A 14,928-nucleotide genomic window follows, 5' to 3' on the forward strand; every position below is an offset into this window, starting at 1 on the left:
CAATTGCCACATTTCAAAGCTACTAATTGGATACTCTATATGGACATAGCTATTTGAATGTACTCGTAGTACAGTTTTGCATGCAATGCATAATGGGTAGGCTTGATTTGCCATATGTTCTGCAGGGTGCAGTACCATTTGTGGCCAAAGGAAGTCCCAGGACCTCTTTTGGCTGCATATGGTACTGCACCACATGGCTTAAAAAATGGCATTTACAATGGCAATATCTCCAACTTTGCAGGGTGCAGTACTGTATGGGACCAAAAGAGGTCCCCAGGGACCTCTTTTGTCCACATAAGGTATTGCACCCTACAATATGGCTAGGTAAAAAAACATTGGCATTTATAATGCCAATAACTCCAACCAATGCGAGACAAATGCATTTCAAGTGCAATAGATCTCGCATTTGTTAACACTAGGGATAGATCATGGTATCTTTAGTCTGTGTTAGACTGTAATGAATGTTACCAGTTTTTCCACTCTTCCACTGTTAGAACACTCTAAAACTTCAAGTAGAGCTCACTGAGTTACTCTTTTCCTTTCCAGGTATTTTGATCCCCTTATGTGAGTCGGGCACCTGTTCCCTGAGGGAGGCTGTGATCGTGGGTAGCATCCTTACCAAGTGCTCTATCCCAGTCCTGCACTCTAGGTAATGACCATGGTTCTTGATATGTTCTTGTCCCCTCCCCTTGAATGGCACTTATGACTAAATCTCCTTTCTACTCTTTTCACCCTTATTAATAAACTTGGCACCTTGGCCACCTTCAAAAATATCTCCCCTCCGAGAAACAGTACTAATAATATACAATCGCATACAGGGTACGAAAGTACACACATGCAGTAGAAGAATGGTAAAAGCAGTATAGGCAGTATGTTGTATTTTTAGAAAGACTAGGCACAAGTTTGAAGCATTATTTTTTTGTGAACTGGGGTACAGACATTTACTAGATATTGGTTTGGAGAGCTACTGAAATTACGTAATTAATCTTTCCCTTACATGTACACACGTATTGATGTTTCATCAGTACTGATGAGATTTCAGCAGATATTATTAAAAATGCCTTAAACATATATAGTTTATATCCAGGTTTGTTGGGAGTCTCTCACTTGTTGTTCTTTGTAAACGTGGACATGGTTGGGTAGACAATCAAGAGCCAAGTTTGTTTCGGTGCATATTCGTGCCCGCTCCCCCTTTTAGGGTTTGTGCAAGAAACATAGCTCAGCCTCACACTATGTTATAAGTACGTATTCGTAATCATTGTGGAAATATTTGTTAACGATTGCCTTTGTTCTATTATTGATATGCAGTCTTATCTGTACAAAAGGCTTAGTGAATCATAATACTTGTTTATGTATGTTTTCATGTTGCCCTATCATGAGCATTACAGTCTTGTTATAATTATTGAACTTGCCAGTGCTTATTTCTTATATGAGAGTCAGGCTGCATGTGTTTAAAAGCTCACGTTGACAAGAGTCTTGCTGCATGTGTTTAAAAGCTCACGTTGACAAAACAAGAACTAATTTCCATAGGCTGCACAAATCTGCTTAGCGGTTAAGACATGTGCGCCACGTTTCCCTTCCTCTTCAGCCAAAGAACCCCACCCTTCGGGACTTCTATATAAACCCTTGACAATCAACCACACGTGCTTGCGCTCGTTTTTTCCTTGCTGTGGTGTTCTCCGGCTCCCGTTACAGTAGTACGGGAAGGCGACCGCCGGGTAGTCGCGACTCGGGGCCTGCGGGGGACATAAAACTCGGGAGTCAATAGTTGGTATTAATGGGTCCGGGCCGCAGCCCAAGTGGCCTACGTACACACGTCCCCAGGCTTTATTGATTCCAACCACGTGACTGGACGCGTACGCATGGTGCGTATCGCGTCACTGTCACGACACTACATTCCTCCCCAACTAACAAAAAAAACAACTTTAGCTGCTATACTTCTGGCATAGGACTACCTACCCAATGTCCACTTATATTTTGACATTTCAACATTCCCAAATAACAAAATAGAACATTCTTACGTGAGGTAGTCCTTAAGACGGCAGGAGGGCTCCGGATTGTTCCGCAGACTGTACTGCGATGCTCCCCGGCCTTGTGAGCTCCCGGTATCCCTGTCATGCTCCTCGGCCGGAGGCCTCACTTCGGGACTCGGTCGCCCCGGACTCGCAACCATATCAGACATCTCTCCCAGTGGAGGTGTCCAGGTACTGTCAGATTCTCCCGCGTCTTCCCAGGAAAGTTCCATCTCTCAGCTACCGGCTTCAGCGCTGTCCACTCGCCGGGCGTTCAGACTGTCATTCTCCTGGTCAGGAGATGTCTCTGCTAGTCGGGAATGATACCTTTTAAAGTGCGATACATTTCGGGTTATTTTCTCTCTTCCGCGGGTTGCAGTGATGCAAGTTCCTTTGACGGACACTACCGTCCAGGGCTCCCTTTCAAAAGTCAGACGGAATTTACCTCCTTGGGCCCGGTTCTTGAGCAGTACAATATCCCCTCGGATAATATCTGGCACAACGGTTCTCCGCTGTGCACTGACATGGGCATGGGTTTTCCGTCTCCTGGCATCAATGGTGCTGTCCTCAGGAAGTTCCGGCCTCCACTCCGGGTGATGAGGGATGGAGTCGGTAACTATTCTCCCCATTAGTAGATGTGCCGGGGCCACCCCAGTGGTGGTGTGGGGCGTCTGGCGATAACTCCGCAGAAAAGTAAATATAGCCAACTCTACTGATTGGGCTTTGTCATGTGCAATTCGAATTACCTTGTTAAGTGTTCTCATGAACCTTTCAGCTTCCCCATTCGCCTGCGGCCACCGGGGAGTAATTCGGCGGTGACTTATGCCCAACTCTTGTATGTATGAGGCAAATTCTTGACTTTGGAAGGGTGATCCATTGTCAGTTCTTATTTCTTTCACCAGTCCATGGGCAGCCATGATCTTCTCGATTTTTGGAATGACTTCACTGGCGCTGAGGGCCGACAGTATTTCCACTTCAGGATATTTGGAGTGGTCATTGATGGCTACCAGGGTATGGCGTCCGTCTTGGAGGCTGCCAAAGTCTATACTCACTTGGGACCACGGGATCCTCGGCCGAGGTTCCACGATGACAGGAGCAGGTCGGGGTGCTTCACCAGTGACCTGGCATGACGGACACGAGCGGACCGTAGCCTCCACCAAGTTGTCCATTAACGGGAACCAGACCTTTGTGCGAAGTCTCGATTTGGTTTTGACCATGCCCTGATGTCCTACATGGGCAAGGTCCACCACCCTCTGTGTTAGGGACGTCGGAATCACCAGCCGGTGTCCTCGGAGCAAACACCCAGTGTCATCCTCGGTGAGTTCGTCTCGGACATGTTACAACCCGTCCATTATTCGTTGTGCGGTGGCTGTCAAACTCTTCCACTCCTTTGCTTTGTGTCAGCTGTTGCCTCTGATGGCTCCCTTAGTGTGCTCTGTAGGCACTCCTCTTGGCCGGTGGCGTCCCGTAGACTAGCCATGGAAAGGGGTATGGGGCACGATCGGGCCGCGACACACCTAACGTACTCCTCCGTGTCAGCGGCTTCCTCCATTTCTTGGGCCGTGGCTTTTCGAGGATGGCAGGACAGGTAGTCGGCTGGATTCTTGGAGCCAGGTTGATACTCCACTTTACAATTATAGTTCTGGAGTTGGAGCATCCACTTCTCAATTCGCGGTGGCGGCTTGGTCGAGGTCCCTGAGAAAAGCGCCACCAGCGGTTTGTGATCCGTAGCTAGCACAAACGGTTTTCCATACAGATATAAATGGAAATGGTGGCACCCCCAATGGATGGCAATAGCTTCCTTCTCTATTTGTGAGTATCTCTGTTCGGTCGCGGTCAGAGATCTGCTGGCGAACGCTACCGGGCTCCATTCTTCTTGAGGATTCCGTCTTTGCAGGAGGACTGCTCCTAATCCGGCCGGACCAGCATCCACGGTGATCAATGTTAACTTGGTGGGGTCAAAGAATGCTAGGGTAGTGGCTTCAGAGAGAACCTCCTTGATCTTCGTAAAGGCCTGAGCTTGTTCTTCGCCCCACTTCCACGGGGTGGATTCCTTGGTCAGCTCCCTCAGCGGCGCCGTCAGGTTGGCCAAATCCGGAATAAATCTTCCGCAGTAATTGACCATTCCAAGGAAGCTGCGGACTTCCGTGGTGTTGGTGGGGGCAACAGCTTCTTTGACATCCTGCACCTTCTCCGCATCTGGGTTGACTCCGTCCGCCGAGAAGGAGTAGCCGAAGAATTGCAGTTTCGTGCATAGAAATTCGCATTTCTCTCGGTGAAGAGTGAGACCAGCGTCTCGTATTCGGCGTAGCACTTGGAGCAGCCGCTCATTGTGTTCTTGGACGGTTTTGGCGTGAATCATAATGTCATCACTGACATTGATTACTCCTGGGATTCCTGTAATTAACTCCTGTATCACATTTTGGAAGACTTCCGCTGCACTGGAGACCCCAAAACTCAGCCTGGTGTATCTCCGGAGTCCCCGCTTGATCGCGACGTTGGGGAGTCGCATGTCGACACAAATCCTCACCGCGCCTGGCTGTTTGGGCTTCCGGGCTACAACGATGGGAGAAATCCACGGCGTCGGGCCGGACACTTTTTTTCAAATATCCCCGCTGCCTCTAGCTTCTTGAGTTCTTCTTCTGCCAATGGCCTTAGGTGAAATGCTATTCTCCGATGTCGTAGCGCGACGGGCTGGACCGTGGGGCCGATGTGGAGGTGGATTTCTTTGCCTCGGAACCTTCCGATCCCCCGTAATATCTCCTCAAAGTCGCCTAGGATGTGCTGCAGGGATTCCTGATGTACTCCGAACGCAAACGTCACGACTCCCAAGTCCTCAGCTGCACGGCACCCCAGCAGCATCCCTTGACCATCTTCAGTGACGTACACGTTGGTGGTGATGGACCACGTGCCGTGGGAGATTACCGTCTTGAAGCGCCCTCGTATTCTTAACGGAGCTTCCTGGCCATACGCAAACACCGTGATCGTCGAGGGGTGAAGAGCTGGCTTCGGGTGCATGGTGCTGTGTAGAGATGCGGCCATGATGTTGATGGTAGCGCCCGTGTCCACCACTGCGGTGACCTCCTGCGCCTCCACTCGGATGTTGCATTGTGGGAGACGTCGCGCCTTACGAGTGGCGGTGCCGATCATGTGGATTTTGTGCACCACTCTCTCCTCCTCTTCGTTATCATCCATGTCACTGGGCGCTGGGCCTTCTTCCTTGAGAGTGTTCGCCGTTTGTCGGGGTCTGCGGTATTTCTTTGACCGGCATACTTTTTCGAAGTGATTAAACCTTCCGCACCCTGAGCACCTTTTGCCTTTTGCGGGACATTCCGCTGCTGCGTGCGGCGATCCTCCGCAGTAGCCACACGACATTTGCTGTCCTGATGACTGGGGTCCTGTTCCTTTCTTATTCCCCCTCTGTGTTGGTCTGTTCGACACCGCATTTACCAGTTCGGTCTTCACTGGCGCTTGAAGAGCAGCTTCCATGTGCGCCGCTCGCGCTTTCGACAACTCTTTAGTCCGACCCATTGTTAGAATCTCCGCCAGCGGCTTCCCAGACTCTTCCAGTATGCGCTCTCGCAGCTTGGTTGAGGCGCAGCCCTGTATAATCTGGCCTCTGATTTCCTCGGTCTTGTCCCGGAATCCGCACGTGGCGGCGAGATTCTTCAACCGGGCATGATACGTGTCTAGCGATTCGTCCGGAAGCTGGTGCGCTTGCCGGAAGATGAACCTCTCATAATCGGCTCAGTGTTCGTTGAGGGCCGCTATCAATGTTAGGTGTGTTTTGGGAGTGGCCTCCGCTAGCGTTTTGACAAGATTATGAATGTCCTTTCCACCCAGGTGGATGATCATCGCTCGTTTTTGGTCCCTATGGACCTTGGTGGCTTCAAAGAATATGCGCTCCCGATCTTCCCAGTCTTTCCACTTGGCCGCAATTGTTGTGTGGGGCCCCTCTACGAGGAACGGTTCAATTGGCGGTATTGTGGCCATGGCTGACGTTTTGTGCCATGTGTGGGACTCCCTGCTCTATGCAGGTGGGGTGTTGCTTGTTAGGCTCCTCATGCCCGTGGGCCTTTTCTGTCTCCAGGGCACTCTCCTAGGGTCCTTGCACGTGTGCTCAGGGTCGTCTGCTGCGCTGGGCTGACACTTTATTGACGAGCCTCCCTAATACGCGAGGTTGCGAAGACTAGGCCTCAAAGTCCTGAGAGGACCCTTGTTCCCTTCAGTCTATGCCGTGTTGTAGGCAGAGCGGTAACTTCCCAGCAATGGGGGCCCCAATTACCCAGGCAGATGTACTCACAGGGCCAAACACGCGTAGGGGCGGCACACCCGGCACTCTTGAGGGCCCGGACCACGTGGCAGGCAGGCCGATGGGTCGCGCGCGTCATGCGCGAGCACTGTGGAGCTCCAGCCGGGCGGCGCACTCCCACCGCGCACCAGGCTCCGCGCGATGGACGGGGGCACACCCTCCGCGCAGCACCAGCACCGCGAGCCAAGAGCAGCGCTCACGGCCGCCACACCAGAGTGCTACACGTCGGCGAGGGCACGCCCACCCTCGTCGCCAGTTTGTGGTGTTCTCCGGCTCCTGTTACAGTAGTACGGGAAGGCGACCGCCGGATAGTCGCAACTCGGGGCCTGCGGGGGACATAAAACTCAGGAGCCAATAGTTGTTATTAATGGGTCCGGCGCCGCAGCCCAAGTGGCCTACTTACACGCGTCCCCAGGCTTTATTGATTCCAACCACGTGACTGGACGCGTACGCATGGTGCGTATCGCGTCTCTGTCACTTCACTACACTTGCCTCCTCACCTGAATTCCAGAAGTCGTCCTTCTTGAGTCGTCCTTCCTGAAGCAAGAGGATTTCTCCTCCGGTGTTTCCGCTCTCTGCAGATCTCCATGGCAACGCCGACACGGTGATCCTTCTCTCCGGTCCCCGTCTTTTTGTTCCGACCTGTTATTTACAAACTTGATTGATTTATGTATTATTTTAGTTTGAAATCGATGCGCATTCTTGACCTGAAGTACTTCAGAGGTTTTAAAGACAAGACGTTGACATTCTTTAGCGCACATAAACAAAAGACAATTTTGAAATCTGTAAATTTTTTACAAAATACTCACCTTGGAATTCTGGAACCATTTTCAAGAACTTTTGCGCAACGAAGGGCAGCAACATGCCTACTAAGGAAGAAGAGAGCAATAATTAAGAACCTTTAAGACTCATGTTGTATATTATTTAAAGGTACTATACATAATGTTATGAGTAAGTTAGTGACCAACAGCCCATGCAATTATGAACAAATATTGATGCATATAGTGAATTCTATTTTTTGACCGATATAATGAATACGATTCTTTTATTTTCATTTACAGATATTAGTCAAAAGATAACTTGGGCTGTATTCTTAACCAAGCACTGTTTTGATGAAAATAATCACAAGAATAGAAAGGTATTTCTTCAATGATAATGTTTAATAGATAGACTGAACAAGTATATGTAGGAGAGTAGGGTCTGCTTTCTATGTTCACCCCCACTTTTTGCTTTTGCTTTACTGGTTTTCGATTTAGATGTGGCTGTGGGCCTGCTAATCAGACCCACAGCCCTGCTGTTCTCTCTCTAAATTGATACTATGTACTTTAGGTGCTTAACCCATTTGGATAGGATCACCTTATTGGCCCCTGTACAGTGTACCTTAGGTTCCCAGGGCATAGGTGTACCCTAGGCCTACCAGGGGCTGCAGCATGTATTATGCCACCCCTGGCCTGGCCTTCCATTATGACACAACTGGCTGATCACTCAGCTGGGGCAAGGTTGTGTAATCACTCCTTGCTTAGGTGTAGTATTCCTATACCTAACTTACATATAGACACATGTGTACCTATCAACCACTCCTATGGCAGGCCTTAACAATCCTGGAGGCAGAGTGCTTGGTAACATGTGAGATGGTGCTCTAGCATGAGCTGAGCCTGTCTGCAGCTTTCGGAACCATGTCCTTATAGCTGTTCTATGATATAGCCTACCATATACTCTTAAAGTGCCTTATAATCTTAAACGGTTATGGTAACTATGGCTTGGCTGTATCAAAACATGTCGTGTAAGGTGTCTAACACTTTGGAATAATACCCCCATCCCATTTCTGGGGATGAGGATATTATCCCTCCCTTCTAGAGGGAGAAGACATGTTGTAACCTACTTACCCGGTTAAAGTTAACCAGAGCCCCAGCATCACAAAATGGATGCTGCTGCCACAGACACGAGTCTGACCTCCTGTTGCTGGGAGTGATCCCGGCAAGGGAGGCTTGGACAATAAGTTTCCTGCCTTGGGAGGTGCGAGCACCACCCCAGACAGGCCTTAGTGTATTGGGGCAGGGAGGGATGAAAAGAATGAGACATGCCTGGGGCACACAAGGTGTCCCGTGCATAGTCCAGTATAAACCGGTGCTGGGGCACTCCAGCCCCAGTCCTGGCGCGAAACTTGACAAAGGGAAGGGGGTGTAACCACCCCCCTCCCAGGTCCCACCCATAAGGCGTGACCTAGCAGGCAACCCAGCCCCCCAGATTAGTATAAGAGTGGTAGCTGGGCCCCAGGAGATTAGATTATCCTGAACCTGCAACTTGAACAGAAACTCTGGACCTTCGACATTCGACGAAAGAAGAAGACTGAAGAATCTCCCTTGTGGCCAAGGAGTGGCTACCCTGTGCAAACAGGCACCATCAAGAGACTACCCTTTGCTTTGCTGAAGTTCTACGAGGGACCGACTGCAGAGCCCGACCAGAGCCTTGACTTCCAGACTTCTCCAACCCTGATCCACATCCACAGCCGAGCTGAGATCCGTGAAGGCGACGAGAGACGTGGGACCGGCTACCTGGGAAAAGTGGCTAGTATCTTCCAGCGCAGCTTCTGAGGCACCTCGAAGTTGTGCACCGGGGATTGAGAAGCCCCAACCCCAAGCACCACTGCACCGAAGATCAGCCCCCCACACTCCACGAGTCCTGCGTGGGGCCCTTCTGCATTTTCCTGCTTGCCGCGCCTGTCCGGTTGCTTGCCCGTTGGCTAGTGGCCTCTGTGACGACGCATCCTGAAATCTTGACTGCTGGTTTGGCTCCTCCAGACTGGCTCCCGCTTCCTTGCAAAAGAGAAGCACCCCAGACCTTCCTGGTCTGCACCAGAAGCAAGTCCTCCATTCTTCGTGGGTTCCGCTTGCCAAGGCTTGGTGAGTCCGAGTTCAACTTCGACACCGCCGACAGCAAGAGCCTTCGTGGGACAGTTCGCCTCCTGGTCCTGGTCGTCCTCGACGTCTCCTGGTCCCTGTGGCTGCAGCGACAAGCTTCACCTTCACCTGCAATCTTCACGACATCGCCTGGTTCCTTCCTGGTTCCATGTGGTCACTGGCTAGTGACTTTGACTCTGTCCCTTCTGCTTGCAGGTCTCCTCTCTTCTTGATCCCAGCCTTGGGATCCACCGGACACTCTTCACTGACTGCCTGTCAGCAACTTTCCTTCAGACATCCACAGAAGTCCACGACGAAACCCGACGCAAGTTCACACCTATGCACCCGCAGCCCGTGGGCTAGGTAACTTGGGTACTTCGGTGCTCACAAGGGTAGTGACTATCCTAGGGTCTAGTTTCCGAGTCTCGACTCTCTAGCTGCTTCAGAAGTGTCCTTAAACTGTTAATTTCTAACTGCTAGTAATTCTATCGACTTTTACGCATTACGCGTGAGTGTTTCCACTCTGCACCTGAATCCCGTGGGCCTCCCACTTCCTAACTGTTGCTAGTGTAGTGTAGCCCCAGCGATTCCCTAGGCCTAGGCCTATCCTATTTCCGTGACGTTGGTCCTTATACCACTTCTTTAGTATATGGTTTGCGTGGCCCCTAGGGCCTAACTGTATTACTTACCTGTGTGACTTAATGTATGCTTAAATAAGACTGTGTTGTACTTACCTCTAATCTCATAAAGAGTGCTGAGGGTTTGACTAGAATAAATACACTTTATTTTATATATATATCTGTTGTGGTGTCCTTTCATTTGGTATTCAAGGGATTATATATGGTATCACAGCTGGCTTCACATGCCATTCAGAGTTTAGCCTAAGACTGCTCTTGTCCATGCTACCATTAGGATAGCTGGTCTATAAGGTTGACTTTACAACCAATCACCATAAGGGTTGTTTGGACTGATATAAGGTGTACACTAGAACTAGTGACATCATACATCAGGCCAACTTCTCACATTGGTGAGCAGCGGTTGGGATCTGAGCTTGCTGTTGTAATACCATTGTAATCTTGAGATACTAAATTGAAAGATCACACAGATATTGTTTAGGTACATATAACATAGATTATAATACTTAAGTCCTACTGGACTTAGTGGTTGTAGGTTGAAGGGAGTAACACACCCTGACTACAACTACCAGAGAGGTTTAGTAGAAACAACTAGTGTAGGTAGGTGCACACACCACACCCTCACTAGATCATGTCTCTGGGAGGAGATCAAGTAGATGCTCTCTCAGGAGGGGCAGGTCTGAAGAAGACCCCCTCTACATATGATACCCTAACTTTTCAGGAGATGAGACAACTGTGTACCTCCAGAAAGTTAAAACAGGGTGCAAACCCTACCCTCCTTCAGCTAGTACAACTCCTAGAGGAGTATGATAATTTGAGGGCCTCACAGGCCAGTACCCTAGGTACAAAGGAGGGTCTACCCACCACAGATGAGTCAGATGGGACTTCAGATGAAGAGGTAGACAGCCAGGGCCAAGTAGGAAGACTTAGCCAGGCTAACCTAAGCTTACATGGGAGTTTGCATGGGGTCCCCCCATACAGACCCCCAAGTGGGCTTACACAGAGAAGCCGGAGGGACAGATCCCCTTCAAGGGAATCCATCCACTCCCATGTCTCTAGCATCTCTAATGCTTCCTCTCACAGGGGAATGACTTCCCCTGAGAGAAAGGAGCATGAAGCCAGAATGAGGGAAGCTAATCTGAGGATTCAGAGGGAAGAACTTGCCCTTGCCAAGGAGAAGCTTGCTCTGGCTAGAGAGCAAAAGTTAAGTGGGTCAGAACCCACTGGTGGCAGCAATATCCCTAAGGATAGAGACAGGCACTATGATAATAGAAACCTGAGCAAGATTGTCCCTCCCTACAAGTGTGGGGATGATATCCACAAATGGATAACTGCTTTGGAGAGAGCTTGCAAAGTACAGCAGGTACCCCAAAGTCAGTGGGCAGCTATCTTGTGGCTCTCCTTCTCTGAGAAAGGTAGAGACAAGCTCCTCACAGTTAGTGATGAGGATGCAGACAATTACACTGTCCTGAAGAGTGCTCTAATTGATGGGTTTGGCCTAACCACTGAACAATACAGGTTGTTGTTCAGGGATACCCAGAAGACACAGACTCAGGACTGGACTGACTTTGTAGATTGTGCCACTAAGGCTCTGGAAGGCTGGCTAGTGGGAAGTAAGGTTAAGGACTATACAGGATTGTATAATTTGATCATGAGAGAACAAATCCTTAACAACTGTCAAAACCAGCTACTGCATCAACACCTGATTGATTCTGATCTGACTTCTCCCCAAGAATTGGGAAAGAAGGCAGATAGATGGGTCAGGACTAGAGTTAAGCAGAAAAACCAGAACCAGGGCGGTGATCAGAAATAGGCAGACCAGAAGGGTAATGATCAGAAACAAAAAGACCAGAAGTCTTCACCAGGCCCCCAAAAGGCTCAGGGGGAGGGTGGTCCCAAAAAGGATAAAAAGAAAGATGGCCAAAAGAAACCATGGTGCAACTATTGTAAGTCCAACTCACATTGGTTTAGTGAGTGCACCAAAAAGGATAAGCCCCCAGCCACCATTGCCCCTAAGGCAACTGTACCCCCTAGTCCAGCTGTAAGTGGTGGTTCCCAGCAAAAGGGTGTAGTAGGGTTAACCCTGGGAACTGAGGAGGATTCTGGCCTAGTCAGAATTACAAGTTCACCACACCCTATCACCCACAGTGCAATGGGCTTGTTGAGAGATTCAACAAGACACTAAAGGGAATGATAAAAGGTTTACCAGACAAGCTTAGGCGAAGATGGAACATCCTTTTACCCTGCTTTCTGTTTGCTTACAGAGAGGTCCCACAAAAGGGGGTTGGCTACAGCCCTTTTGAGCTTTTGTTTGGGCATCCTGTAAGAGGACCCCTATGTTTAGTAAGGGAAGGATGGGAGAGACCTCTCAGACAACCCAAACTTGATATAGTGGATTATGTACTTGGTCTCCGCTCCAGGATGGCAGAGTATATGAAGAAGGCTTCTAAAAACCTTGAGGCAAGCCAAGAACTCCAAAAAGCTTGGCATGACCAAAAGGCTGTGCTGACTGTTTACCAGCCAGGGCAGAAAGTGTGGGTGTTGGAGCCAGTGGCCCCAGCAGCACTCCAAGACAAATGGTCTGGACCCCACACTATTGTTGAGAAAAAGGGAGAAGTCACCTACTTGGTGGACCTTGGGACTCCCAGAAGCCCCCACAGGGTGCTTCATGTCAACAGAGTGAAGGCATATGTTGACAGGGCAGACATGGGCTTACTCATGGCTACAGATGAGGGGCAGGAGGAAGAGAGTGACTGTAGGAGAGTAGGGTCTGCTATCCTATGGTCACCCCAAATTTTTGCTTTTTGCTTCACTGGTTTTTGACATATTGAGGCTGTGGGCCTGCCAATCAGACCCCCAGCCTGCTGTTCTCTCTACTAAATTAAAACTATGCACCCTAGGTGCATAACCAATTGGAAGTGGATCACCCTGTCAGCCCCTGTACCAGTGTACACTAGGTACCCAGGGCATTGGTGTACCCAAGGCCTGCCAGGGGCTGCAGCATGTATTATGCCACCCCAGGCTTGGCCTAACAATCTGACACAACTGGCTGATCACTCAGCTGGGGTAAGTTGGTGTAATCACCTCTTACTTAGGTGTAGTATACCTATACCTAACCTTAAATGGGACACCTGGTAACCTCTAAGTCACTCCTATGGCAGGCCTTAACAATCCTGAAGGCAGAGTGCTTGGTTCCATGTGAGATGGTGCTCTGGCATGAGCTGAGCCTGTCTGCAGTGGTCGGAACAACTTCCTTCTACTGTTTCCAGATATCGTCATACCATATACTCTTAAGTGCATTATGAACCTCGCGGTTAAATGCTATCTTTGGTTTGGCTTTATCAAAACATGTCGAGTAAGGTGTCATACGAATTGGAATACTAACCCCTCGCCAATTCTGGCGACGGGGTTAGCATTCCACCCTTCTAGAGGGACACGACATGTACAGTACCTGAAACCCGGGTAAAATCAGACATAGCCTCAGCTCCACAAAATGGATGCTGCCACCACAGACACAAGTCTGCCCTCCTGCTGCTGGGAGTCCTTCCAGCTTGGGAGGTGTGGACAAAGGGTTTCCTGCCAGGGGAGGTGCGTGCACCACCCCAGACAGGATTTTGTGTATTGGTCAGGTAGGGCTTGAAAGAAACCAGACATGCCTGTGGCTCACAAGGAGCCTCGGTGCATATGCCAGTTCAAACCGGTCCTGGGGCACACCAGTCCCGGGCCTGGGGCGAGCTGGACAAAGGATTGGGGGTGTAACCACCCCCCTTCCTGGTCCCACCCATAGGGAGGGACCTAGCAGGTAGTCCGGCCCCTAGAATCCGCTAAAGGTAGGAGCTGTGTCCTAAGACTTCAGACATCCTGGAATCAACTTGAAACTAAGAAGAAGACGGGAACTTCGACATTCTGCTGCACAGAAGACTGAAGAAAATCTCCCCTGTGGTCAGGGAGTGACCACCTTGCTAACGCAAGCACCATCCAGCGAATCACCGTCTGCTTTGCCGCCGCCTCCCGCCGGAGCCCGAGCCCAGAGACTGACAAGACCTGGACCTCCAGACCTCTCACCGCCCGATCCACAGTCCCTGAAAAGAGGAGACCCGTGGAGGCACCGAGACACGTGGAGCCAGCCATCTTGGAACGACTACGACAAGCTGACCAGTGCAACAACCGAGGCTCCCTCCAAGTTGTGCTTTGGGTCCTGAGAAGCCCAACCCTCGAGCAGCATCTGCACCAAAGGTGAGCCCTCCAGCATCTCCACGATCTGCGTGGGGCCCTTCTGCATTTTGCCACTCGACGCGCCTAACCGGTTGCTGGCCCGCTGGCTAGTGGCCATCTTGGCGACGAAATCTACGACAAACACCGCTGGTCTGGTTGCTCCAGACTGGCCCTTGCTCCCCTCCAAAGGAGCAATCCCTCTGACCTTGCTGGTCAGAACCAACAGCTTAAACTCCTTGCCTACAACAATTGCTTTTGCCAAGGCTTGTTTGCTTCGATCAAGTCGCCGACACCGCCGACAGCGAGAGCCTGCGTGGGACAGCTCGTGACTCGACTCCTGGACGTCGTCGACCTTCAGGGACCACGTGGCTGCAGAGTCAAGCTACACCTTCCTTCCTGTTTGCACCCGACATCGCCTGGTACCCACCTGGTGCCACGCTGGTCACTGGCTAGTGACTGTGAACACTGTCCCCTCTGCTTACAGGTCTTCAACATCTCCGATCCACTCTTGGATCCACTGCATCTCTTCCCGACCGACCGCCTGCAGCACTTTTGTCTACAGGCCCCACGGAACAGATAGAAGAAACCCGACGCACTTCGAGGCCTATGCACCCGCTTCCTGTGGGTGAGGTAAAGCTGGCACACCTGTGCCCATGTGTAGTAATACATCTCTAGTGCCTGTGTTCCAAATCTTAAGTTCCTAGGTCATCCGGAAGATTCCTTTTGCAGTAACTTTGTACTTTTTACGCACCCATTGAAACCTATGGGAGCCCGCGTGTGACTATTTGCTCTGCACACGCCACCCGTGGACCTCCTGGTCACTAACTGACGTTAGCTCCTTGTAGGCCCAGCGA

At 50.4% G+C, this 14,928-nt stretch overlaps 1 protein-coding gene across 5 annotated transcripts in view; it reads left to right on the plus strand.

Moving 5' to 3' along the window:
- The window catches only part of LOC146871983 (bystin-like), a 552,899-nt gene that overhangs the window by 12,911 nt on the left and 525,060 nt on the right, over positions 1-14,928 (plus strand). For 3 of the 5 annotated variants that reach the window (XR_014981295.1, XR_014981296.1, XR_014981298.1), the window contains exon 3: positions 547-649. The exons of the other annotated variants lie outside the window; for them this stretch is intronic. The gene's annotated coding sequence lies outside the window, so the exon portion shown is untranslated. The remainder of the gene's footprint in view (positions 1-546; positions 650-14,928) is intronic. 5 annotated transcript variants of the gene reach the window in all.

Source organism: Triturus cristatus, chromosome 1_1 (genome assembly GCF_964204655.1).
Source record: "Triturus cristatus chromosome 1_1, aTriCri1.1, whole genome shotgun sequence".
Lineage (NCBI taxonomy): Eukaryota > Metazoa > Chordata > Amphibia > Caudata > Salamandridae > Triturus > Triturus cristatus.